Source organism: Rhinoraja longicauda, chromosome 2, assembly GCF_053455715.1.
Source record: "Rhinoraja longicauda isolate Sanriku21f chromosome 2, sRhiLon1.1, whole genome shotgun sequence".
Lineage (NCBI taxonomy): Eukaryota > Metazoa > Chordata > Chondrichthyes > Rajiformes > Arhynchobatidae > Rhinoraja > Rhinoraja longicauda.
The window spans coordinates 29,478,261-29,506,169 of record NC_135954.1 but is presented as its reverse complement, the minus strand read 5'-3'; the positions used below and the strand labels follow the sequence as shown (position 1 = coordinate 29,506,169).

Sequence of the window (27,909 nt, the reverse complement as noted above, 5' to 3'; positions counted from 1 at the left end):
ACACTCACCATCCCAGCCAAAGCAAGCATGCAGTATGTCTTCTGTATCGCCCTATCTGCTTGTGTTGCCACTTTCAGGGAGTTGTGGACTTGCACCCTACTATTCATCTGTACATCAATGCTTCTCATGGTCCCGACATTTATTATATACCTGCCTCTTGATTTAAGTGCAACACTTCATACTTGTCCAGATTAAACACCATCTGTCATTGCTGTGGGCATATTTCCAATTGATCTATAGCGCTGTATTCTTTGATAACCTTTCACACTATTCACAACTCCACCAACTTTGCGACATCTTTACATTTATTCATCAGTTTATATCATAATTCGTCCCAAATCATTTATTTATATTACAAAACATGGAGATCGCAGCACTGATCCTTGCAAAATACCACTGGTTACAGACGTCTAGCCAGAATAAATACCCTTCCACCACTATCCACCGCATTCTATGTCCAAGCCAATTCTATGTTCCCATGGATCCCATGTGCTTTAATCTTCTGGATCAGCCTACAGTGAGGGACATTGCATGAAGCTGAACTACAGTCCATGTATAAACATCCTCTGCCCTACCCTCAATCATCTCCTCAGAAAACTCAATTAACTTTGTCAAACATCACAAAGCCATGATGACTACCCCAAATAAGCGAATGCTTTTTTAGATGTGAATAGATCAAATCCCTAAGAATCTTCTCCAATAAATTCCCAATGACTCATCACGACTCACCGGCTTATAATTTCCTGGGTTTCCTCTGTTGCCCTTAAACAGAGGAACAACATTGGCTATTTTCCAGTGATCCAGATTCTTGCCTATGACTAAAGACCAAACAAAGATCTCTGTTAAGGGGCTAGACATCTCTCTTGCCTCTCACAATAACCTAGGATAGTAACCTTGGGGCTCTGGGTACATATCCATCTTAAAGTTCAAGGGACCCAATAGCACCTCTTTCTCAATATTAACATGCCCTGGATTATCAGCATACCCTACACTGATCTCAATATTAACATGCCCTGGATTATCAGCATACCCTACACTGATCTGGCGGCACGGTAGCGCTGCGGTAGAGTTGCTGCTTTACAGCGAATGCAGCGCCGGAGACTCAGGTTCGATCCTGACTACGGGTGCTGCACTGTAAGGAGTTTGTACGTTCTCCCCGTGACCTGCGTGGGTTTTCTCCGAGATCTTCGGTTTCCTCCCACACTCCAAAGACGTACAGGTATGTAGGTTAATTGGCTGGGTAAATGTAAAAATTGTCCCTAGTGGGTGTAGGATAGTGTTAATGTGCGGGGATCGCTGGGCGGCACGGACTTGGTGGGCCGAAAAGGCCTGTTTCCGGCTGTATATATATGATATGGTATGATATGATATGATCTCAATATTAACATGCCCTGGATTATCAGCATACCCTACACTGATCTCAATATCCTCCACGTACTTCTCCTTGATGAATATCATTGAAGAACTAAAGAGCCAAGAGTGTTTAATTGTCAAACGTGCTGACAACAGAACAATGAAATTCTTACCTGCATCAACATATAGTTAAATAGTGTAATAAACAAACATTCAATAAATTAATGTAAGAAAATAACTGCAGATGCTGGTACAAATCAAAGGTGTTTATTCATAAAATGCTGGAGTAACTCAGCAGGCCAGGCAGCATCTCAGGAGAGAAGGAATGGGTGACGTTTCAGGTCGAGACCCTTCTTCAGACTGATTAATTAATGATACCAATTAATGATACCAATAGTAGTGCAAAAAAGCCAAAGTCCTTGGAGCATCCAGACAGAGTCCATATTTCATAGTATCACTATTCCTCGCCAAGCAGGTATTTTGGTTGTGATTAGATACATTTCCAGCCAATTGCAGCTTATTTTTGCTTCGAAGCACACCTTCATGTTGAGGGACACAAGTAGAGATTGTTGCAGAAGCTGAATGCATCATAACTAGTTGCCAATGTTTGCAAAACAGTGTTAATCTTAATATGAAGATGCACCAACACCCACAAATGTACAGGAGTAGTTACATAGAAACATTAAAAAATAGGTGCAGGAGGAGGCCACTCGGCCCTTCGAGCCAGCACCGCTAGTTATAATATCAGTCTGTCATATAACAGGTTACTTAAATAATTCCATGTGGTAGTTCTAGTTTACATATGGAATTTAAAAAAATTAATTAACCATAAAAAGAATTGGTGTGGCAAGGGAAAAACTGCATGCATCGCCTAACTCCATTTAACCTGAGAAAATAACAGTCTTGAACTGCAGTACTTCAAGTGTGAGCACTCATCAGCAATGTCATTAATAAGGAAGTTCATTCGGCAATGAACATTTCAATACTTTTTAAATATACAAATATAGTTCAGTACTGTATCAGACATTGATAATGGCAATACCCCATTTTAGTTGTTATGACACTTAAATGCTTCCTACTGCAATAATAAAATTAACATGCTCGTTTTATTGTGATAAGCAACTTTATGCTTTCATAGGCAGGAGCCAGAAACATTAGTTCTCAATTATTAGCTCCAACATTTTGGAATAAAAAATGTCTTGCGCTAATTGCATGTCGGGCGCATCCTGTCAGATGCAAACTGGGGACTCGCCCATCGTGGAACCGGAATCCGCTCGGAATGCCCGGCTTACCCGCTGTGGATTGAGGACCTACGGGAACCCACCTGGAAGGTCGGTTGCGGGAGAAAGTGCAGTGCCTCGTCGGGGAAATGGGCCGCTGGAGGCCCTGCAACAGTCTAGGGCTCAGCTGGATTGGGCTCCACCCCCAAAGGTCGAGCATGGGGACCGGACGCGGTGGTGGAACAGTGGTAGAGGACACCACGGCTATGCCTGGCCAGGCCGACGCTACAACGCTGCCAGGACAACAGACCTTCATGGCCAGATCAAGTTCCCTGCACTTACAACAACTGGGACTTGAAAATGGTGCCAAACTGGCGACTGTATACCGAAAATACAGAAATGGAGTAACTCAGCAGGCCAGGCAGCATCTCTGGAGAGAAGGAATGGGTGACATTTTGGCACCAGAGAGGCTGCTTGTCCCACTGAGGTATTCCAGCATTTTGAGTCTATCGTCGGTTTATCCAGCATCTGCAGTTCCTTTCTACACTACTCTTTATACCATGTCAGTGTACTACTGCTATACACTTGTACTGTATCAGAGATGATTATCTAATATTATCTGAGCTTATGTATAGTGATACGTACTGAACTGCATACAAAATATAAAACTGTGCACAAAACTGTTTACAAAAATACAAAATACAAAAACGAATTTCACTGTACCTCGCTACATGTGACAAATAAAGTATCATACCATATAGTTAATGGACTTCATCATACAATGTTATTTTAATATAGAACCTCAAACATTCCTTTCATGCACCTTCTAGAGATAATGCCAGTGTGTCAACAGACTTGGCCTATAAAATAGATTCAGACTGTGCTTTCCAACATGTTCACAAACATTCATCTAATTGAATGGTTCAGAAGGGAAACAGTGTGGTATAATGACTGACCAATCATGCACCACAGGAATTGGTTCTGGAACCTTTGTTATTATTTGGATTCTTGCCTATAGTTGTGGTCGCCCCATTACAGGAAGGATGTGGAGGATTTGGAAAGGGTACAGAGGAGGTTTACCAGAATGATGCTTGGAATAGAAGTTATCTGCTCAAGGGAGAGGTTGGAAAGACTTGGATTGTTTCTCTGGAACACCAGTGGTTGCGGTGAGACCTTAAAGAAGTAAAACATAGCACAAAAAGTAAGGAAATTTGTGTTTGGTAGATTATTTCTTTGTTGTAACAATGCTTCTTGGCAATAAATCTTATACCGTTGGAAAGCCTGTTTATTTCCCTTTTAAATGGTGCCACATTTGTAAGGAACATGCATTTGTGGGATGAGCAGCAGAGCTGAGTATGTGGGTTGCGCCCATGAAAAATCTGCCAAATCTTCTCTGCCAATGCCAAACAGCTTATTCTGCCATTGACTCTTGTTCGGTGATGTTTGGTGGATTGGATGATTGAAGTCTGAAGAAACAAGACATATTGGCAATTTAACAATTTATTCATTTAATAAACAGGAGCCTCCGTAGCGTGTGGAAGAACCATACACAGCCACAACAGCCTGGCACCTCCTCTCATGCTGGTCACCAGCCTGGTCACACACTGTTGTGGGATGGCATCCCATTCTTCAACCAGCATTTGTCGCAAGTCAGCCAACGTGGTTGTGTTGGTCACTCTGGCACGAACAGCACGCCCAAGCTGATCCCACAAGTGTTCAATGGGGTTGAGGTCAGGACTGCTGGCAGGCCACTCCATCCTCTCCACTCCCAAATTCTGGAGGTAGTCTCTGAGAAACCCTGCTCTGTGGGGGCGAGCATTGTCATCTTGGAGGATAGAGTTCGGTCCCAGACTGTGGAGATATGGGATTGCCACTGGTTGCAGAATCTCATCTCGATATCTCTCTGCATTGAGATTGCCTCCAATGATGACAAACCTCGTTTTTCCAGTGAGGGAGATGCCGCCCACACCATCACACTGCCTCCACCAAAAGATGTTACTCTATCGGTGCAGCAATCAGCATAGCGTTCTCCGCGTCTTCTCCACACTTTGACCCTATGATCCAACTGCCGTAGGCAGAATCTGGACTCATCGCTGAACATAACGTTCCTCCACATGTTCAGGTTCCAGTGCACGTGTTGCCGACACCAGCGCAAACGGGCCTGACGGTGAAGGGCAGTCATGGCAGGCCTCCTGGCAGCCCTATGAGACCGGAGATCGGCTGCGTGCAGTCTGTTCCGAATTGTCTGGGCAGAGCCGTCGGCCATATCGTCCTGCAAACCTTGACTGCAAATCTGTAGAAGACAGCCTACGGTTCCTAAGTGCTGAGAGGGTGAGGAAACGGTCTTCTTCGGGTGTCGTCTTCTTGGGACGCCCACTTCGCGGCCTGTCTCTGACATCCCCCGTTATATGGAACTTGGCCTTCACTTTGGAGATGGTACTAGGGCTCACTCCAAATAATGCCACAACTTGGTTTTGCGGAACACCAGCTTGAAGTTGCCCTATCGCACGGGCCCTATCAAGATCAGTCAAACGTGGCATGCCGATTCTTGGAGCAGACACCTACTGACCACTGTAGCAGGGCCCATGCTCACAGATGCTGCCAATCAGGTGCCAATCAGGCACCTGATTGTCAGCACCTGGGGGTACCAGAAGCTCAAAACAAGAGTCGATAGCAACAGCAGAATAAGCTGTTTGGCATTGGCAGAGAAGATTTGGCAAATTTTTCATGGGCGCAACCCATATACTCAGCTCTGCTGCTCATCCCACAAATGCATGTTCCTTACAAATGTGGCACCATTTAAAAGGGAAATAAACAGGCTTTCCAACGGTATAAGATTTATTGCCAAGAAGCATTGTTACAACAAAGAAATAATCTACCAAACACAAATTTCCTTACTTTTTGTGCTATGTTTTTATATAAAATTATGAGGGTAGGCAGACAGTACCTTTTTCCCCCAGGATAGAACAATGAAATACTAGAGGGCATAACTTTAAGGTGAGAGGAGCAGTTTATAGGAGATGTGCGGGGCAAGTTTTTGTTTATACACATAAGAGGGTGGTGATTGCCTGGAACACACTGCCAAGGGTGGTGGTGGAGGCAGATATGATAGTGGAATTGAAGAGACTTCTGGATAGACATTTGGATATGCAGGGAATGGGAGTGATATTAATTATGTGGAGGCAGATGAGGCTTGGTTCATCATGTTCAGCACAGACATTGTGGGCCAAATGGCCTGTTCGTGTGCGGTACTGTTCTATGTCGGAAGGAACTGCAGATGCTGGTTTAAACCGAAGATAGACACAAAATGTTGGAGTAACTCAGTAGGACAGGCAGTATCTCTGAAGGGAAAGAATGGGTGATGTTTCGGGTCAAGGCCTTTCTTCAGACCAGTTTTCTTCTGTACTATTCTATGTTCTTTTTGTGATACATGTTAACAATAGACATTGAAGGTATGATTGGTGAGTTTGGGGATGCCAAAAAAGCTGGTGCTGTTTTGGACAGTGAGAGAGGTTGTCTCAGGCTACAGTAGGAAACCTCAAATGAAACACTGGACAGAGCATTGGAAGATGGAATTTAATCCCAATGCATGGGTTAAAAGACATTTTGGACAGATACATGGATAGGAAAGGTTTAGAGGGATATGGGCAGGTGGGACTAATGTAGATGGGGCATCTTGGTCAGCATAGAGCGAGTCAAAACTATTACCTCCCTGTCTATCTTTATCACCATTTTCAATGTTCTATGCACCTGCACCCTCTGCACAGAGTGCTGCAATTCAGAGTCATACAGCATGGAAACAGGCTCTTTGGACAGCTAGGCCATGCTGACCAAGATGTCCCATCCAAGCTAGTCCCATTTGCTACATTTCGTCCAGATCCCTCTAAATCTTTCTTATACATGTACCTGTCCAAAGGTTTTTTTTTTTAAGTGTCACACTTCAGCCTGTGAATCCCAGGGCAGGATTTACATTGTAAAAGATAGAGCACTGAAGAGTGTTACAAAACAGAATGATCTACAAGTAACAGTTCTGAAAGCGGCGAGTTAGGTGAACAGTGTGGTAAGGAAGCCTTTGTCACACTTGCCTTCATTGGGATGGACATTGAGTACAAAGGCTGGGATATCATGATGCAGCGGACAAGTAGTGGTGAGACCACACTTCGAGTATTATGTGCAGTCCTGTTTGCCTAGCTATAAAAATAATGTCATTAAGTTGGAAAGGGTGCAGAAGAGATTCACCAAGAGGCCACTTGGGCTTGTGGCCTTGAGTTATATAAAGAGGTTGGGACTTTTTCTTTGGAGTGTAGGAGGCCAATGGGTGACCTTACTGAGGTGAACAAGATCATGGGGGGCATGGATAAAATGAACGCTCAGTATTTTTCCCAGGGTAGAGAATTCTAAAACTAGAGGGCATAGACTTAAGATGCTTTAAGAGGAACCTCAGAGGCAACTTTTTCCACTCAGAGGGTAGTCCATATCTGGAATAAGCTGCTAAAGGAAGCCATAGATACAGATAAATTTACAACTTTTAAAATACATTTGGACAGATATATGGATAAAAAGGTTTAGAGTGCTTTGAGCCAAATGTGGGCAAATGGCTCGAGCCCAGTATGCTAACTTGGTCGAACAAGGGTCCATTTTGATGCTGTAGAGCTCCCTAACGAAGACTCAAAGTCAGAGATCTTATTCAAAAGAATGGACCATTGCATTGTATGCCAGCTGATCTAAAGCTGAGCCTGATGTTATATGTATCTGGCCCCTCATTCATGGCATGTGTTCCACCTCTGGATTCACAACTGGGCTTCTGACCTCCAACTCATCTCCAATTTCTGCACTGCAATCTGAAGTCAGAGATGAGATGAGCTGCAGTGAGAAATTTACTCGTTGCTCTCAGCAGAATGACCATTAGAGAGGTAAGCACGTGTAGAACTGTTTTGATTGATCATTTACTACTTCATGCTCTACCTCATGGTAAGTCTTCAAACTCTACATCAGCTCAGAGTCCAATATCTCCCACATTGCCAAATCTTCTGTAGTCACAAAATGCTGGAGTAACTCAGCGGGTGATGCAGCATCTCAGGAGAGAAGGAATGGGTGACGTTTCAGGTCGAGACCCTTCTTCAGACTGATCTACTTGATGATTAAAACAGATGAAACTCACCTATTTTTGTTGAGCCATTTTCTCAACCTTGAAAATATTTGAATTTTCTCAACACTAACTCTCTCATCCGATGTTCTCCAACCTCACCATCTTTGCTTTTGGCATGCCACCAATCAGCTAGCATGCAGTCTCACTGTGTCCAACTCAGATTCCTTGGTTTTGATAAAATTCTGAATTCCAATGTCAACAATATCTGACAGAATTCATTTAAAATGTTTTGTATAATTTACATTAATTTCAAGGCGATAGATACAAATGCAGTAGACACAAAATGCTGGAGTAACTCAGCGGGACAGGCAGCATCTCTGGAGAGAAGGAATGGGTGACATTTCAGGTCAAGACCCTTCTCCAGAATGCAGTTGTGTGTGATTATCCAAGCTACAAATACAGTGCCATGCATAATATTTGGGACAGAGACCTATCATTTATTTATTTGCCTCTGTACTCCACAATTTGCAATTTGTAATAGAAAAAAATCACACGTGGTTGAAGTACACAATGTCAGATTTTATTAAAGGGTATTTTTATACTTTTTGGTTTCACCATGTAGAAATTACAGCTGTGTTTATACATAGTCCCCCCCATTTCAGGGCACCATAATGTTTGGGACACATGGCTTCACGGGTGTTTGTAATTGCTCAGGTGTGTTAAATGCCACCTTAATGCAGGTATACGAGAGCTCTCAGCACCGAGTCTTTCCATCACCTTTGGAAACTTTAATTGCTGTTTATCAACACGAGGACTAAAGTTGTGCCAATGAAAGTCAAAGAAGCCATTATGAGACTGAAACGCAAGAATAAAACTGTTAGAGACATCAGCCAAACCTTAGGCTTACCAAAATCAACTGTTTGAAACATCATTAAGAAAGAAAGAGAGCACTGGTGAGCTTACTAATGGCAAAGAGACTGGCAGGCCAAGGAAGACCTCCACAGCTGATGACAGAAGAACTCTCTCTACCTCAAAGAAAAATCCCCAAACACCTGTCCGATAGATCAGAAACACTCTTCAGGAGTCAGGTGTGGATTTGTCAATGACCACTGTCCACAGAAGACTAAATGAACAGAAATACAGAGGCTTCACTGCACATTGCAAACCACTGGTTAGCTGCAAAAATAGGATGGCCATGTTACAGTTTGCCAAGAAGTACTTAAAGGAGCAACCACAGTTCTGGAAAAAGGTCTTTTGGGCAAATGAGCTGAAAATTAACATATCAAAGTTATGGCAAGGGCAAAGTATGGAGAGATGGAACTGCCCAAGATCAAAAGCATACCACCTCATCTGTGAAACACAGTGGTGGGGGCGTTATGGCCTGGGCATGTATTGCTGCTGCAGGTACTGGCTCATTTATCTTCATTGATGAAGTAACTACTGATAGTAGTAGTATGATGAATGATGAAAAATGGTCAATTCTTGAGTGGCCAAGTCAATCACCTGATCTGAACCCAATTGAGCATGCCTTTTATATGCTGAAGAGAAAATTGAAGGGGACTAGCCCCCAAAACAAGCATAAGCTAAAGATGGCTGCAATCCAGGCCTGGCAGAGCATCACCAGAGAAGACACCCAGCAACTGGTGATGTCCATGAATCGCAGACTTCAAGCAGTCATTGCATGCAAAGGATATGCAACAAAATACTAAACATGACTACTTTCATTTACATGACATTGCTGTGTCCTAAACATTATGGTGCCCTGAAATGGGGGGACTTCCTAAGAAAACTCAGGAAAGTCAACCTGCCACAACAGCTGCTAGTGTCCTTCTACCACTGCTCCATTGAGAGTGCCCTGACACATGGGATCCTGGTGTGGTATGGCAACACAGCCCAGAAGATCACCAACACATATCTGCCTGCCCTGGAAGACATCTATAGCTCCCATTGCCTGCGGAAGGCATCCTGCATCCTAAGGACCCATCTCACCCCGCCATCACGTGTTTGCCCTTCTGCCCTCAGGAAAGCACATCAAAGCGCACACCACAAGACAAACAAACAGCTTCCACCCCAAGTCTATCACCACACTGAACTCTGCACTGAAAGCGCACCCCTCATAGACAATAGTTATACTGTACAATACCTACTTTTGTGTCAGTCTGAAGAAGGGTCTCGACCCGAAACGTCACCCATTCCTTCTCTCCCGAGATGCTGCCTGACCTGCTGAGTTACTCCAGCATTTTGTGAATAAATTGATTTGTACCAGCATCTGCAGTTATTTTCTTATACTACTTTTGTGCAATACTGATATATTCATTTATAATATTTATTTTTATAATACTATTCTGTGCAATATCTTATATTCTGACGATGAACTTCTGAGTGCAATTTCTTATATACTGATGAGGGTGCATACGTAGGCATAATGTGTATGCGTGTGTGTCACATTATGTGCACGTGAGCATAAGAACAGTTTGTATTTTTCTCATTTTTTTACTGTTATTTTATATCTTGTACATTTGAGCTCCACTTAGGCAGTGCGCCTGAATTTCATTGTATGTACCACTACACTGACAATAAAGTAAAATAATAATAATAAAATAATAACTGCTGTAATTTCTACATGGTGAAACCAAAATGTATAAAAATGGCCTTTATTAAAATCTGACAATGTGCACATTAACCACATGTGATTTTTTTTCTATTACAAATCTCAAATTGTGGAGTACAGAGGCAAATAAATAAATGATGGGTCTTTGTTCTAAACATTATGGAGGGCACTGTAGCTTATTCGGATTGTTCATTTGGCTGGTTCTTTAGTGAGGTCATTATCTTGAATGCTGTAAACGATCTGACATGGAAGTGTTTTCTCCAAATAAACACCACATATAAACGTATTATGTTTGTTCTCGCAGTCATAGATTCTATTACAAGTAGTGAGTCGCGACACTCATGAGTCAAGAAACAGACTCCATGACAATACAATATGTTTAGCACTTTCATAAATCGTGTATTCAATCGGCTCAAATAAACTGCGGAATTCAACAACAAAAAAAAAAAATCAGTACTATTCGGTAAAACCATCCTCACTGCTTGTTAGTGATCCAAGGAAGTTAATTTTTGCCTTTTCGAACAAAATATAGAATATCAACTACAAACATGGCACATGTTTCATAAACATGCAGAGTTTCATACCAGCTACATTTTAAAACCACAATGTTGGTAACTTTACTGTAGCAGTGCTCTCTCCTACCGACCCATCCAGCTTGCGTAGAGGTTGTTACAAATGTACCAGAGTAAAACTTAAATCTACTACACAAGACAAGTTGTCTAAGCTAGTGTATGATGTAGAACGATGTCAATTCTATAGGACAAGTGTAATATTCTTCCAAATAAAGACTGCACAGAGATTATCGGCTTGCAGAACACAAAAAAACATCAGAGTTGAGATAAGGATCTTCTTAGCTTTGTTATTAGCAGAGGTGCTGGTAAGAGAGGAAACTCAGTCAGAAGGATGCAGATAAAAGCTCCATTAGACATGAGCACACAATATTGTTTTGCTTAGGCCTCTCAAGTTACCTCGAGTATCTTTCTCTCCCCCCTCCTCCCCCTCCACACCACAATCTGTACTTTATTGAAATGTTGCTGATATTTAATGGTGCAATACTTGTGCTAGTCACCGGAAGATCACAGAAAAGTGTTAACAGGAAATTCTGCAGAGTGGTTGAGGTAGCAATTGTTAAAGACTGATATTTAAGCAGTTTGTATTGAGAACATGAAATCTAAGGGAGCTCTCTATCAATAATGAACAGAAAGAAGCAAGGCATTTATTTTAAATTCATGGAAGAAAGCCAATCAGAATACATGGAAAACTGTCTGTGCATGTTGTGTGTGGTCTTTAAGTGCTTGCCTTTTTTCATGTTTAATACAAGCAGTGTTAACCTGACATACAAAGAGTGCGCTGAAGCCACTGCTGCTTATCACCAATACAAATGTTTGGACTGGGGAATTGGAAATATAATTTTAACATTTTCAAGTTATAACCAATATTTAATAACAATAAAGTCTGAACACACACCTGAAGGCGCCAATATCTTTCACAATGAGTGAATGATTGTGAAGTGAAATTTTGGCAGAAGGAATCTGTTCCTAAAAGCGACCAAATGAGTTAGAGGAACATAGTTATTGAGCTACAAGGAGAGGCTGGTTAGGAGGAGCTTTTTTTCTCATGGAGCCGAGCAGGCTGATGAGTAACCTTTTAGAGGTAAATAAAATCATGAAGGGCATGCATAGATTGGTCAACCACTGCCCAGGGTAGAGGAGTCAAATGCTAAAGGGCATGGTCTCAAGATGAGAGAGAAAGATTTAAAAGGGATGCAAACAGCAACCTTTTCCACACAGAGTGTGGAGCATATATGGAACAAGGTGCCAGAGGATAGGATAGAGGCAGGTACAATTATGATGTTTAAAAAATGCTTGGACAGGTGCATGGATTGGAAAGGTTTGGAGGAATATGGACCAAGTGCAGGCAAATCCAATCGAGTCAAGATATATTTGTCATACGTACAAATACATTGAGCTACAGGTATAATGAAAATCTTGTTTGTAGCAGCATCACAGCGACAGATTCAGCAACGTACAAAAATATAAATTATACACAAATTATACAAATCCTACAAGACAGTGAAAAGAAAGACTGTGCAAAAGAAAGTGGGACAAGCTAGGTTAAACAATGTGGTGAACATGGACAAATTGGGCTGAAGAGCCTGTACCCATGGTAGATAGTTCAATGACTACTCTCTACTCTTCTCATCTCCTCAGAAATTATCTTTCTCAATTTATCATCAAATATTGAGAGGAACTGTCCTCACATCCCCAAAATATTGCCAGTGCCAAAACTGTCTCAGCCAGAATTCTATCAAGGAGCATCTCTCCATTGTCCACAATCCTGCCCATATCACAGCTACACATTATCTGTACCTTTGCTCCAAAATCTGTATCAGTGACAACTGAAAGAAAGCTTCAAATTCAGTAAATATCATCATACACAGGATTGATCAGGCAACTGGCATGCAAGTAGCCTGCACAATCCACCAGCTTGGCTTTATCAAATGTCACAGAGGATTACCATGACCAGCTTCTTTAATGGTTCAGCTCCAAATGTAATTGTAAACCACTTCAAATTGAAGTTAACTTTGGAATTAATCTGCTCCTTTAAGTTCAGTTTAGAGATACAGCGCGGAAACAGGCCCATCGAGTCTGCACCGACCAGCAATCCCCGCACATTAACACTATCCTACATACACGAGGGACAATTTACACTTGTACCAAGCCAATCAACCTACAAACCTGTACGTCTTTGGAGTGTGGGAGGAAACTGAATATCTCGGAGAAAACCCACGCAGTCACGGGGAGAACGTAGAAACTTTGTACAGACAGCAACAGTGGTCAAGATCAAACCCGGGCCTTCGACGCTGTGAGGCAGCAACTTACCTGCTGTACCACTGTGGTCAGGCATACGCAGGGGAAAAAAGAAAGTTGTCTTACCTTGCATCAATGTTTTTAATTGTTTGTACTTAAAACATCCATTAAATGTAGAAAATGCAGATCAATTTGGATGCTTCTTAAATATCGAAAGCATTCAAAACCAGTTCAGAAACACAAGACAGCGGAGAGCTATCAGAGACCATTAATAGACAATAGGTGCAGGAGTAGGCCATTCGACCCTTCGAGCCAGCACCGCCATTCAATGTGATCATGGCTGATCATTAACAATCAGTACCCCATTCCTGCCTTCTCCACATACCCCCTGACTCTGCTATCATTAAGAGCTCTATCTAGCTCTCTCTTGAAAGCATCCAGAGAACTGGCCACTGCCTTCTGAGGCAGAGAATGCCACAGATTTACTACTCTGAGTGAAAAAGTTTTTCCTCATCTCCGTTCTAAATGGCCTACCCCTTTTTCTTAAACTGTGGCCCCTTGTTCTGGACTCCCCCAACATTGGGAACATGTTTCCTGCCTCTAACGTGTCCAAACCCTTCATAATCTTATGTTTCAATAAGATCCCCTCTCATCCTTCTAAATTCCAGTGTATACAAGCCTAGTCACTCCAGTCAACATACGGCAGTCCCGCCATTCCGTGAATTTGCACACCCTCAATAGCAAGAATGTCCTTCCTCAAATTTGGAGACCAAAACTGCACACAGTACTCCAAGTGCGGTCTCACTAGGGCCCTGTACAACTGCTCACACAACCTGTCCAAGTCACCCTGCATCCTCATAGCATCCTCCTCACGGTTCACACTGCCACCCAGCTTTGTGTCCAGGGGCGGTCTCACTACTAGGTGCGGTCTCATTAAGATGCAGCTTAAGGCCAGTTTACTGACCTGATTGTAGCCCTGTCTGTAACACAGGACAGTCTTGTGTGTGAAAGATTTGCCCATCCAGCCGTGGAGAAAGCAAGTCCGGGCAGCAGGTACCGCAGCCAACAGGACGAGGTAGCAATAAAATGGAGATACAAAAAATTGCAAATACTGGAATCTTGAGCAAAACACAAAGTGCTGGAGGAAATCAGTGGGTCAGACAGCATTTGGGGAGGGAGCAAACAGGTGACATTTTGCAACGGGACTCTTATTTAGACCAGGTAACAGACTGAATTTAATACAATCTGGGTCAGAGAAAATGGGGAGCTACAGACTAACTAGTCTGTCATCAGTGGTAGGGAAAATGCTAGATTCTATTATTAAGGAGTGGATAACAGAGCATGGAATCAAGTGACAAAATGTCCCAACATGTTATAGCCTGTCAAGCAATCCACAATGTTCCATTTGCAACAAAAACAGAAAATGCTGTAAGCACTTGCACAGTGTCCAGCATGAGTGCGGAAGGAAATGGTCAATATTTCAAGCCATCAGAACTGGAAAAGCAAGAAGATAAGCAGATTTTTAAGTTGCAGAAAGGATAAGTTGAGTTTTGAGTTTAGTTTATTGTCACGTGTAACGAGTACAGTGAAAAGCTTTTGCTGCGTGCTAACTAGTCAGCGGAAAGACAATACACGATTATAATCGAGCCATCCACACTGTACAGATAAATGATAAAGGGAATAATGTTTAATGCAAAATAAAGCTCGTAAAGTCCAATCAAAGATAGAGAGATAGTTCAAAGGTCTCCAATGAGGTAGAAGTAGTTCAGGACTGCACTCTAGTTGTTGGTAGGATAGTTCAGTTTCCTGATAACAGCTGGGAAGAAACTGTCCCTGAATCTAGTGGGTTGGAGAGAAGAGAGAAAATCTTTTAATAAGGTGCAACTATTTTTAAAAAAAGGGTGGTTGGAAATGGAAAAGAAAAACTTGACAAATTAATTGAAAAGTCGACTCACATTAATGGAAAGAAATTTTTTAAAGTATGGATTTATCTGAAAGAGTTAAATTCATTATTAGGTTAAAGTGGCAGATGACTGGATGCATGGGATCAGCCTGGCACACCCAACAGAGGTTTTCTTCAATGTGGTAATCACATTTGCATTTTGTTTATTCAATACAGAGAGCACCACATTGTGACCATTTTGCTATGGATTTCCTGCATCTGCAGTTTCTTGCTTCACAATATTCCATTAATGTGCAAAATAAATTTCGGAATATTGAAACAGACAATTTAAATAAGCCAAAAGATGATACTTTATAATGAGTGGAGCGGCAAGGCTAAACTCTCGTCGAAGAGAGGAGGAGACCTTCTTCAAAGTAGACATACCTTGAGGAGAAATCGCAGTGGAGCGGCAAGGCGAATCAGTTTATATCGCTGACCTGATGAGATGCAATTATCAACAATGCCTTGGGCACAAAGCCTCAGTTTGATATTGGATTTTATTTGTACTTCCAGCAATAAGTTCCTCTCATGTATGTCAACACTGCACATGTAGCTCTATTGCAGATTTGCCTTAATAAAACATTTTGGTTAGTTACCTTGCATTTTTAAGTAGCAGTTAGTTTTTCCTTTGAAACCTGTGTTGAATCTACTTCTTGCATCAGCCCTGCGAAGTAGCAGTTAGCTTTGTGCTGCACAGCTCTTACAACCCAGATTTGACTTCAGATGCATTCTTTGCAAAGTTGTCAAGATCTCCCTGTGACAGCTTGGATTTCCCCTGGTGCCCTGGTTACCTCACAAACCCCAAAGGTGTGCTGGCTGGCAAGTTAATTGACCAATGTAAATTATTCCAGGTGTGGTTGGCAGCAGGAGAATTGATAGTCACACGAGGTAGAATTAGTTACACGGAAAAGTAGCAGGGAGATGAGTTTAAGGGAATGCTATGCAAGCCATCCAAGATCCAAATAACCTCCTTCTACACTGTGAGAGAAAGATAATGGATAAAGATTTTAACAATACATCTCAGAGCATATAAACGTGTGTTCTAATTAAATAGATTCCTTCAACGAAGCATTTATTCACAAAATGCTGGAGTAACTCAGCAGGTCAGGCAGCATCTCAGGAGTGAAGGAATAGGTGACGTTTCGCATCGAGACCCTTCTTCAGACTGATGTCAGGGGGGCGGGACAAAGGAAGGATATAGGTGGAGACAGGAAGATAGAGGGAGATCTGGGAAGGGGGAGGGGAAGAGAGGGACAGAGGAACTATCTAAAGTTGGAGAAGTCAATGTTCATACCACTGGGCTGCAAGCTGCCCAGGCGAAATATGAGGTGCTGTTCCTCCAAGTTCCGATGGGCCTCGCTATGGCACTGGAGGAGGCCCATGACAGAAAGGTCAGACTGGGAGTGGGAGGGGGAGTTGAAGTGTTCAACCTTGGTTGGTTAAGGCGGACTGAGCGAAGGTGTTGAGCGAAGCGATCGCCGAGCCTGCGTTTGGTTTGTACCAGCATCTGCAGTTATTTTCTTACTCTTCAACTTGAAGCATGTTACTCTTTTCCTGCACTGTATCATTATGTTTAATCAGTACTGGTTTTCAAGCTTGCTTGCTGCTTTAATAGTTTCATCTTTCTGTAATATATCGTAAGTGGCTAATTGTTGAGGCTGACTTATACTAAATTTAACTCAAATTCCCCATCCATCCTCATAATTTGATCTTTCCTCTTTCTCATCAACAACTGTAATGCAGTTTGTCTCCCCCAGTTGTGTAATGCAGGCCTCAATCTTTTGGCCAGAACAATTGCCAAACACTAGCACTCAAAACATCCCTCTTCCAACAGCTCCAAACAACCCACCCACATCTCCTCCCATCCTTCAGTGAACTCAGCCTTATTGTTTAGTTTTGCAAATGTCATGCAGCTCTAAAAAAAAGCAAATTATTCAGTAAACAGCAAATTTCTTACTCATCATTGAAAGATTTGGGATGCAACATTCCACAATGCACCAATCTTTAAAAAAAAATCTGGTAACAATCAAATTCAACATGAGTGGACAGAAATTAGGCATCATTAAAATAACATCATAGCCCATTTTAAAATCAGTGAAACTGCAGTAAAGTTCAAAAAACAGAAATACGTTGCAAAATACACACATGGACTGGTTGCATGCAAAAGCTTTATTCCATCAGGCCAAGGGTGATTTTCACTTGGCAACAGAAAAGAGATAATCACCAACTGAAGCCAGTGCACAAGTCTGGCAAGGAGACCATGAACTATCAGTCTTGTTTATACTGGTAGATATTAGCATCAGCACAAATCTAACAAAGAAACATGGTTTTACAGCTGTACTGATTGAGAATACAAAATGTATTCAATTTCAAACAGAAGTTTTGATTTTTAGTTTGGATCTGACCTCCATTTGCTGCTGTGGGATTCAGGACAAAGAATTAAGAAAGAGACAATTGAGTGCTTTGTTTTGAGAACAGCTGTGTTTATCCATGTTCCACCTCTGAGATTTGAGTCTGGGTAGAATTATACAATAAAAGCTTTACTTCATTTGCAAAGGCAACACCAACAAATTATAAAAGTTATATCTCTGATTTCAGGTTAAATTAAGATTATGGGAAAAATACCCCATTCTAACCAGTGCAGTCAAATCAAACAGGAAACCAAAGCCACACTTTCGCAATGGAAAAGGAATGCGAGATGTTAACTTCATCGTGGCTGGCCAATGCACTCGATATCCAAATCAGTTTTGTGGCTGATTACCATAATCTAATTTGGAGATAAACAACATTTAGAAAACAGTATTTTGGGGTGAACTTTCTGAGTAGTTCACAGTGCACAGAAAGACTTTCAAAAACCATTCAATATGGTAATCGATTACATGAGAACAAAATTGAAATATAAAATAGAATCCAAAGTAATTCTCACATAAGCCAAAATGTTGAAGAAACACTGGAAAATTAAATGAGACTTGGTCTGGATAACAATGCAGAACAGCCATTTAACAGTGTTTCAATAATCCCATTTCTGCCCCACCAATTCAAAATCTAAAAATGCATTTTTACTTTGCTCCATTTTTCCTGAGTGTTACTGTTAATGTGAGATCTTGTTGGTGATTATTCCATTCCTGGCTTGCTTATGGAACTGGAAGGAAAAAGGTTTTATGGGAAATCTAAAAACAGATGGATTCCTTGTCAATCTCATACAAAATGAATTGAGATCTGAAATAAAATGGAGGATGGAACGAAAAGTTAAATAATTAGAAGTAATGACCAAGTGCAGGGATTTTTTTCCCCCACTTCAACTGCCTCTGGAATGTAAACACATGATTTGACATTCTAGTTTTATGTATTTATCTTAAATTCAGCAACGGGTCATTTCAGAAACACCAAGTGGCAGTTTCTGCACTTTTACTTTCAAGAGCGTAATGTGGTCAAGTGTCTTTTTGATTAGCCACAACAATGTTGCAAGAAAAAGAATGTAAGCAATAATTTGATGAACAATATCTTCAGCAGCTAAAAGAAGAAAGCCACATCAACCCCATGTTAAACATGGCCCTCTTTGACATTCTTGCCATAGGATCATGAAAGCATTTTTATACAACAAAATGGTTCCCTTTTTCCTTGCTTAAGAATCTCAACATCAGTCGCAAATATGTGCAAGGATGTTAAAATCACTTTTATTTTACATCACGGAGAGAGCTTTAGGCTGCAGTGTGATGGCATGCTGCAAGTTACAAGCAGAACTGGACACATTACGTTGCAGTAGTGGTATTCAACCCTTGATAGAAAAATAAAGGTCTCATATATTTCAGTGGTAGCAAGGATGTGAAGTGGATGGATAACCTGAACTAAGGAACTGATTTTTTATTTTGTTTTTAAATGGCAATAACTGAAAAACTGGTCCCAAAGAAAATTGTGCTTTGTTTTAAACCTGTATGAATTGTGCATTTTAAATGCGAACAATGCATTTTGCGAAGATTATAATTTTCAAAACGTGGATATTGTACACAGACTACTTACTGATCCATCATTTTTTCTGTGTTATGCTAGTTAGTGATGCGAGTTGAACACTGCATTGACAACAAATCCTGGAATAGGAATGCTGGCAGCAATAGACAACTTTGAAGTGTCAGTGTTGTTACCTTCATTAACAATGTATTTGCAATTATAGACACCCAAATATTACTGCACTTTCTAAAGATGATTTAATAAATAAAAATGATTTTGCCAAACTAAAACATTGCAAATTAAAACAAAATTAAAAACTAAGCAATGCAAGGCCCATTTGTAAGTAGAACATTAATTAGTAAAGCCACAGGATACGGAGATGGCTTTTGAAACTATAGGTCAATGCTTTTGTTTTGAGGTAATAATGACATTACAGAAGATAGGATATACCCCTTAATGTTTTTCTATTCAATGGATTTTGTAATTTTAATACTAACTTTTTGCAAGAGTTAATTCCTGGGAGAGATAAACAAAAGAGTTCTGCGTTGCAGAGAGTCCAATGCTGGAGCACAAACGTTTTGAATTAGTTCGCACTTACACCAGGGAATTTGGCCACTTATCCTGTGCTAACTCTAACCAGGTGCATGGTCCATGTCCATTAACTTGAACTAAGAATAACAGCCTTGAGGAAGAAGCCCTAGAACAAGGCAAGATATATATATTTTTTTAACTGAGTGATATATTGATTAATGTTTCTTTAAATTATTTGAATGTTTTTAACTGTTCAGTAATTTAATTTTTAAATTCTCTAAGTTAAATATTTTACTTTAAAAAAATTGTTTACATTAACTTATATATTTCTAAGACTTGCCTATTCATTCCGTACATGTACAATAATACCATACACGAGTACATCAGATAGTGCATAAAGAGAACGGAAATAGTGTGGAAAATATAGTGTTCCAGTTGTAGAGAAACTGCAGATTTTAAAAAGTGCAAGGGCCGCAATGAGTTAGATTGGAAGATCAGGTATACATCCTTAGCATACAAGAGGTCTGTTCAAGAGTAGGATAACAGTAGGAAAGAAGTTGTTCTTGAATCTGGAGGCAATTGCTTTCAAGCTTTTGTATCATCTACCGGACAGAAGATAGTAGAGAGATTGACCAGGGTACAAGTGACCATCGATTATGTTGACTGCTTTCCTGAGGTGGCATAAAATACAGATGGAGTCTACATTTCAACACCATTGATGCAGACTACAACATGTACTCCACCAAACTTCCTGAAGTGGATGACCAGCTCCTTTGTTTGTTGACATTAAGGGAGATGTTGTTGATCTCATGGGATACAGGGAGAGCTAGCTGACTGGATAGAGAATTAGCTTAATGAAAGGATAGAGTGTAATTGTGGTAGGTTGGTTTTTTTCCTGGAGGCCTGTGACGAGTGCTGGGCCCTTCACGGTTTGTGATTTATATTAACGATTTGGATGGGAATGAACAAGGCATGATTAGTAAGTCTGCAGATGACACCGAGGTGGGTTGTATTGTTAATAGCGAAGATAGTTATCAAAAATTGCAACAGAATCTTGATCGGCTGGGCAGGTGGGCTGAGGAATGGTTAATGGAGTTTAATGCAGATAATGCAGGTGTCACATTTTGGGAAATCTAACCAGGGCAGAACCTACACAGTGAATGGCAAGCTCTAGAGATTGGTATACAGTAGAGGGATCTAGGAGTGCCGGTACATAGTTCCTTGAAAGTGATGTCACAGGTGGATAGGGTGGCCAAGAAGGCTTTGGGCAAATTGACCTTCATCAGTCAGAGTATCGTACACAATGTGTATGAAGGAACTGCAGATGCTGGTTTATATCAAAGATAGACACAAAATGGGATGCGAGCAGCATCTCTGGAGAAAAGGAATGGGTAATATTTCAGGTCAGAACCTTTCTTTAGACTGAAAGATAGAACTAAACAAAACAGGGCCAGCAACAGATAACGTCAGGAAGGGTGGAGTCTATAATGGCCCATTGTTGGGAAATGCAGGAGTTACTTGAAATTAGAGAAATCAATGTTCATATATGTAGGTTGTAAGCTGCACAAGGGAAATACGAGGTGCTGTTCCTCCAATTTGTGTGTGGCCTCACTCTGATAGTGGGGGAAAACATGGTCGTAGAGCCAGTGGAATCACAGACAGGGAGTATTGAGAGAGGGTGTTGCAGAACTCCTGTTGGAGAGAAGAGAACTTCTTCAAAGTAGGCATACCTTGAGGAGCACTCGCAGTGGAGCAGACAAAATGTGTTCAGTTTTGGTCACCCTGTGATAGGAAAGTTGTTAAGCTGGAAAGGATGCACAGAAGATTTATGAAAATATTGCCAGGACATGAAGGCCTGAGCTATAGGGAAAGGCTGAGCAGGCTAGGACTTCATTCCTTGGAGTGCAAGAGGATGAGGGATGATCATATAGAGGTGTATAAAATGAGAGAAATAGGTAGGATAAAGGCACTGAGTCTTTAACCCAAAGTAGAGGAATCAAGAACCAGAGGACATAGGTTTAAGGTGAGGGGGGATAGATTTAATAGGAGCCTGAGGTGCAACTTTTTTTTAAACAAAGGGTGGTTGGTATATGGAACGAGCCACCCGAGGAGGTAGTTGAGCAGGTACTATCACAACGGTTAAAAAAACATTTGGTTCAGTACATAGACAGGAAAGGTTTTGGAGGGATATGGGCCAAACAAAGGCAGGCAAGGCTAGTGTAGTTTGGGCATGTTGGTGGCGTGGGCAAGTTGGCCCGAAGGGCCTATTTCCACGCTGTATGACTCTGACTTTAAGTGCTCAAAATGTGAAAATATAGACTTTAGTTTCAGATTCCAGACCACACAACTCACAATATGGAATGACATATTTTAACTTTACAAGATTATGAATACAACCTTTTTAAATTGGTCATATTACACCTGGATTGAATTAAGAAACAGGATACCACATAGGAAGTCATGATTGTTTAACTCTGGTTGACTTAATGGGTAATTTGTCCTCCATGACTAAGGATGAAATAATTACTAGTAAGTGTTACTGGTGTTAAGTAATAAAGAATTAAGTATAAAGAGTCCTGTTAAATGTTAATTTTCATTTAACAGAAAAAAGTATGAAGCAGTTTGTAAATTTATTTTGTATTTTGTGAAATGTAAACACTCTTGGTCTGATGACAGTGATTAAATTATTGAACTAAAACACTAGGCCTAGAATAATGATCTCGAGACATGTTCAAATCCCAATACAGTAACAGAAACTTGAATTCAGTTAAATTAATAAACTGGAATTTTAAAAGAAAATTATCATTTATGGTGATCATTAAATTATAATGTTCTTCAGAGAAGATAATTTAGTGCCCTTACCTAGTCTACAAATTATGTCACTCTAGAGCAAAGTGATTGATTCTTAACTAGCCAAACCAGTCACTTTGCTCTATCAAACTACTGCATTAAAATTGATGGATTTGGATTCAACTGATCAGTAATGATACCCTCCAGCTTAAATATCTAGGGCAGGTGTCCAACTTGTTTTACACTGCTCCCATTTTAATCTAACCAAAGTCTTGTTGCATGCACAGATTCCTACTGTTGAGCTAACATTGTGATTCCTTCATCGTCATCTCGAGGTGTACTCTGTCCCACAGGCAAGGTCAGATCCACCAGGTGAGGGAATGGTTTTCAGAGTCCACTACATTGATACTTTGGGTAGCAGGTACAGTCGCCTGAAGGCTTACACCGCCAGATTCAGGAACAGCTACTTTCCGACAACTGTTAACTTCTTGAACTGACCTGCACAACCATAATCTTACCTCAGCAATGGAACACTACTGACCACCTCTTCCACTACCATGGACTTGCTTTACAATTGTTTTGCACCAATTAATCGTTGTTTTGCAGTCTCTTGTACAAATTGTGTAATTTATGTACAATTTACTGTTATGTATGTTGAGCGACTATCTTCCTGCAACGCTGCTGCTAGCAGGATTTTCAATGTATCTGTAAGCTCAATGTACTTGTGCAAAAGGGAATAAACACAACTTGACTTACTTCATAGGGCCCCTCACCACTTACTGTGCTGCCACTGCCAATGCCTCAGTTCTCCTTGCTGGACAACACTTGAATGAAACTCTGACTATTCACTGGGTGGAGGGGTTCACTGCCTATCCCCAAAATTATCAGAGCTCATCAATTCAAGACCAACATAGATCTTTGTTGAGAACCAACACAGGAAGTAAACCTACTTTCCTTTACCCTTAGATATCTACTCGTTGCTGATGCATCTGGCAATGGCAATATTGAAAGGAGCATGTTGCTGAGATTAAGTTGAATGTCACACAGGGAATACTCTATCCTGTGTTTAGTTTAGAGATAAAGCGTGGAAACAGGCCCTACATTCCACCTATCGGATCAGTCGTGTCACATCCAGTCATGAATCAGGTAGGCAATTAAATAGCTGAAGGGAGAGGTTCCTATTGCATCCTCAACAAACAGTACAGTGTGCCCATCAATGCAGAATCATTGTAAACATTTTCAGCCAGAAGACCCGAGCAGATGATCCACCTTTACCTCTGCCTGAAGTCCCTCCACCATCATGGAACACACCCTACAGCAAAATATTCACCCCATGAGAAATATCAAAAGCTATGGGATTAGGCAGTATCTCAGCTGTGGTATTGAAGACCAATGCCTTTGAACCAACCACAAGTTTTCAACATCTCCAACATTGAAATCTATCCAAAATTCTCCAAGAACATCCTGAGCATAGAACAATACAAATGCAATCTAGCTAATTAATGCTCCTTACCTGCTGTATGACTATTTGTCACTAATTAGTTTAGTTTAGAGATACTATAAGGAAACAGACCCTTCAGCTCACCAAGTACTCGACAACCATCGATCATCTGCTCACACTAGTTCTAAGTTATCCCACTTTCTCATTCACTCCCAAAACATTAGGAGGCCATTAATTTTACAGAGGCCAATTAATCTACAAACTCATGTTTTTGGGAAGTTTGAGGAAGCCGGAGCACCCTCAGGAAAACTACACAATCAACGTTCAAACTTCAACAGACAGCACCCGAGGTCAGGAATGAACATGGGTCTCTGATGCTGTAACACAATATAATTGGCAGGAAAATGACTACAAAAACAAATCTGAGGCTAGGCATCCTTTGCTGAGTGACTCACCTTACAATTCTCCAAAAGCCATTCCACCATTTAAAAAACATACCTAAGAGCACCGTGGGGCACCATGGAACATCCTCACTTGTCAAACTCCTTGAGAGATGGGGAGTAGGCAAGAAGTCGGCCAAGAAGTCGGCTTGAAAGCCAACACATCCACCATTCTAAACATTCACTCCCTCCACCATTAGTGCAGGGTGCACAAATATGTTTCAGGAACTCGCCAAGAATTCAACAAAACTTTCAATACTTGACTCATTAGTTAGAAAACAAGGGAAGCTGGTAACACCACCACAAATTCTTCTCACACAACAATTGACAGTGGTTTCTCGATAAAGAATGATTTAATCCACATCTTAGTTTGGTTTACCAGATAATGGCTGTGTTGTATGTGTCAAACATGATGTCTTATTCTGACTGGTACTGGCCTATTTAGGAATTATTGTATACAATTAAAGGAACATGTATGTTTGGATAGAAGCTAATATACTGCTGAAAACATTGTGAATAAAGGACTACCACTGCAACTGCTGCTTTCATCACTGCTCGGTCAAAATACGACAACTCCTTATTCAATCGCATTTGGGCATTACCTCTTCACACAGGTACCACGAGTCCAAGAAACTGCTGGCTAGCTTATGAAAAGCAACTAATGAATGTCAGTAAATGTTGGTCTTGTCACCTATGTTACACATCCCTCAAAAGGAATAAGCAACCCCCCCCCCCCCACAAAAAGGCTTGGTATTTGCAATCAGATCTCTTATGTATGCTCAGACCTAAGCTATTTTGATTGCCCATTTAACAGCTTCTTACAAAGCAATTACAAGTAAGCATCCTTTATGGTAACTTAATGCTCTCAAATCCATCAATATTACACATGATATACATTTATTGGCCTAGTCAGGCAATTCCAATAAACAGGAATCAACGAGGCTGCAAAGAGAGGTGGACTCAGCCCGGTTCTGTTTTAAAATTGTTCTAATTTGTTTCATTGGGTTGTTTAAATTAATACTGACTAGCTAATTGATTTATTGCATCGTATGGGAGGCGCATTCCCAATCTCGTTGTACCCCTGTACAATGACAATAAAGATATATTGTATTGTATTGTATTGTTCTTCATGGGCACAGCACTCCCCGCCATAGAGTGCATTTACATGTGGTGCTATGCAAGAAGGGGAGCATCTATCATCATGGATCGCCAACATCCGAACAATGTGCTCTTCTCGTTGCTATTATCAGATGTAAAAAAGCCTCTAGTACCCCACCACAGGCTATGGTAACAGCTCCTTTTGTACAACTATCAGGTTCTTGAACGGATCTATTCCTCAGCAATGGACACAGACTGCTATTGCACAAGATTTTCATTGTACCTGGATTTTACCTTACTTGTGAATATGACAGTAAACCTGACTTGACTAGTTTTGCACTTATGCATTTTGCATTTCAACAGCTTCTTCTTCCCACTGTCACTTTTGCAACAGAGTCAAATTGGAAAATTCTGCCTATCAACATATGTAGTGCAAGCTCAAACAGCATAAAAGAATGTTTAAGATTCAAAATCAGCTTTTTATTTAATAATAATTATAGGTGTCATCGTTTTATTTTCTCCTTTACCCCATTTAAAGTTAGAAATCAATCAAAACTCTAAAACCTGAACACACTTTACAGACTTCCAGTCTCAATGCCTAGCTCAACACTAAAAACTGCAGACCTGGAAATCTGAAATTAAAACAGTAAATACTGGAAACACTTACCAGGTGAGGCAGCATCTATAGAGTGGGAATCAGAGTTACATTGCTACCACTTCCTGCTCCACAAATGCTGTCTGTCTGTTTTGAGCATTTTCTGTTTCAAGATGGATTTCAACAATTTCAGAACATACCCATTGCCCCTACTTTTCCACACCCGTGTCCCCCTCTTACACAAAGCAGCTAATAGCATTCCTCTTTCCTTCCTACCTCTTCCCTTTCCTTTCCCAACTTTCCTTGCCTTGTGCTTGCTTAAAACTAAATATCTATCGAACTTTGTCCTAATTTGATAACAAGATCTTCAAGCTAAAGCATTAAATTTGTTTCCAAAGATGCTGCCTAATATTTCCTGTATTTCTTTCGATTGCCAAATTACCGCCTGAGGAAGTTTAGGTTACAAATCAACCTAACAAATGAAAAATACAAAAGCTTAAAAGATATACAGTTTTAATATGGGATCACAATTACGACCCAGTGCTTTGAAAACTTGGAACATACTCTCAGCCATCTGTTATTCTCTCCAATAGGTTAACAGCATGAAGGATATTTGCGTGCATATTTTCTGTTGTTTTACCATCACATGGGATTTTGTGAACATTGCTCAAAATACTGACGTGGCAGTTTCCCAACACACAGTTTTGTTTTTAACAGTAGCAATTTCAAGACCAAGAGCTAACTGCAGGGGCATGTTTTTATATATAATCAAACTCACATCAAAGGAATTACATTTAAGATTTTTTTTAAAAATTGCACTTCTAATCAAACAACCATACTGGCAAATTCTCTAGCTTATGTTAGAAGTTGAGAAAAGTTCCCTTGACCTGATCCAAAATCATGCATTAGACCATACCCAACCTCAAAGTAATTTCCTTACTATTCATAAATATAGTGCACTCATCCTTCATTCAAGCCATCCTTTAATTGAATGTTGTGTTTAAATGTGCAGTGCAACTGAAACCGACTTGGAAAGTAAGACAACTAATTCTAAAATGTTTTCACTCTCTTTCTATATATTCAAAAGAAAAGTCCATTGCAGTCTAGATTAAATTCAAATCAGTTTACTAAATGTAAAAGAAGGAACTGCAGATGCTGGTTTACGCTGAAGACAGACACAAATGCTGGAGTAACTCAGCGGGACAGGCAGCATCTCTGGATAGAAGGAGTGGGTGACGTTTCGGGGCGAGATTCGTTAGGCGGCCTAACGGAGGTTTTTTCTTTACATGTACATCAAGTCCTTTATTCACAATGTTTTCAGCAGTATATTAGCTTCTATCCAAACATGCACGTTCCTTTAATTGTATACAATAATGCCTAAATAGGCCAGTACCAGTCAGAATAAGACATCATGTTTGACACATACAACACAGCCATTATCTGGTAAACCAAACTAAGATGTGGATTAAATCATTCTTTATCGAGAAACCACCAGTTATATAGTGTAGAAAACTAAATTTTCAAAAGAGTTAAAGAAACGTTTTGTTACATTAAAAAAATTATGTCTTTCAAATCAAAAATCAATCTTCACTCTACAACATCATCTAAAGTCTTCTTTTCTGTGTGCTGATGTACAACACGTTGTTGCCTCGAATAAATGTATCTCCATATTTGTTCTTAAGCTGACCGTTTATATATTCTTTTGTCTGTTCCAGTGCTATGTTCACATATCCATCCAAACAAACTAAAACACCTCGGTAATCCAGACCCGAGTTCAGTTTAACCACCACTGGCCTCCCTATGATTCGTTTTAGAAAATCACTGGCCGTTTGCTTTCGCCGGCTCATTTTGCGTCCTTCAGCCTGTGCACAGTCCACTGATGGCTTGATTCGAACGCGGCTGAGGTTGTGTAGCAACCCGCCTCCCGGCCGGGGGGTGATGTCACGTGGGGCGTGCGATGATGACGTCACCTTGTCCCGTATTTGGCAACCCTAGGTGGGGATGGGGTGGGGTGGGCGTTTGAGAGACGCAAAAGAGATTT

General features: G+C 40.8%; 1 protein-coding gene and 1 pseudogene across 1 annotated transcript in view; both read right to left on the bottom strand.

Annotated features, from left to right (window-relative positions):
* Positions 1–27,909, bottom strand: part of LOC144603160 (phosphatidylinositol 5-phosphate 4-kinase type-2 alpha-like) — a 198,221-nt gene that overhangs the window by 129,901 nt on the left and 40,411 nt on the right. The window lies entirely within an intron of this gene.
* On the bottom strand, positions 27,473–27,744 carry LOC144609244 (U6 snRNA-associated Sm-like protein LSm6 pseudogene; annotated as a pseudogene).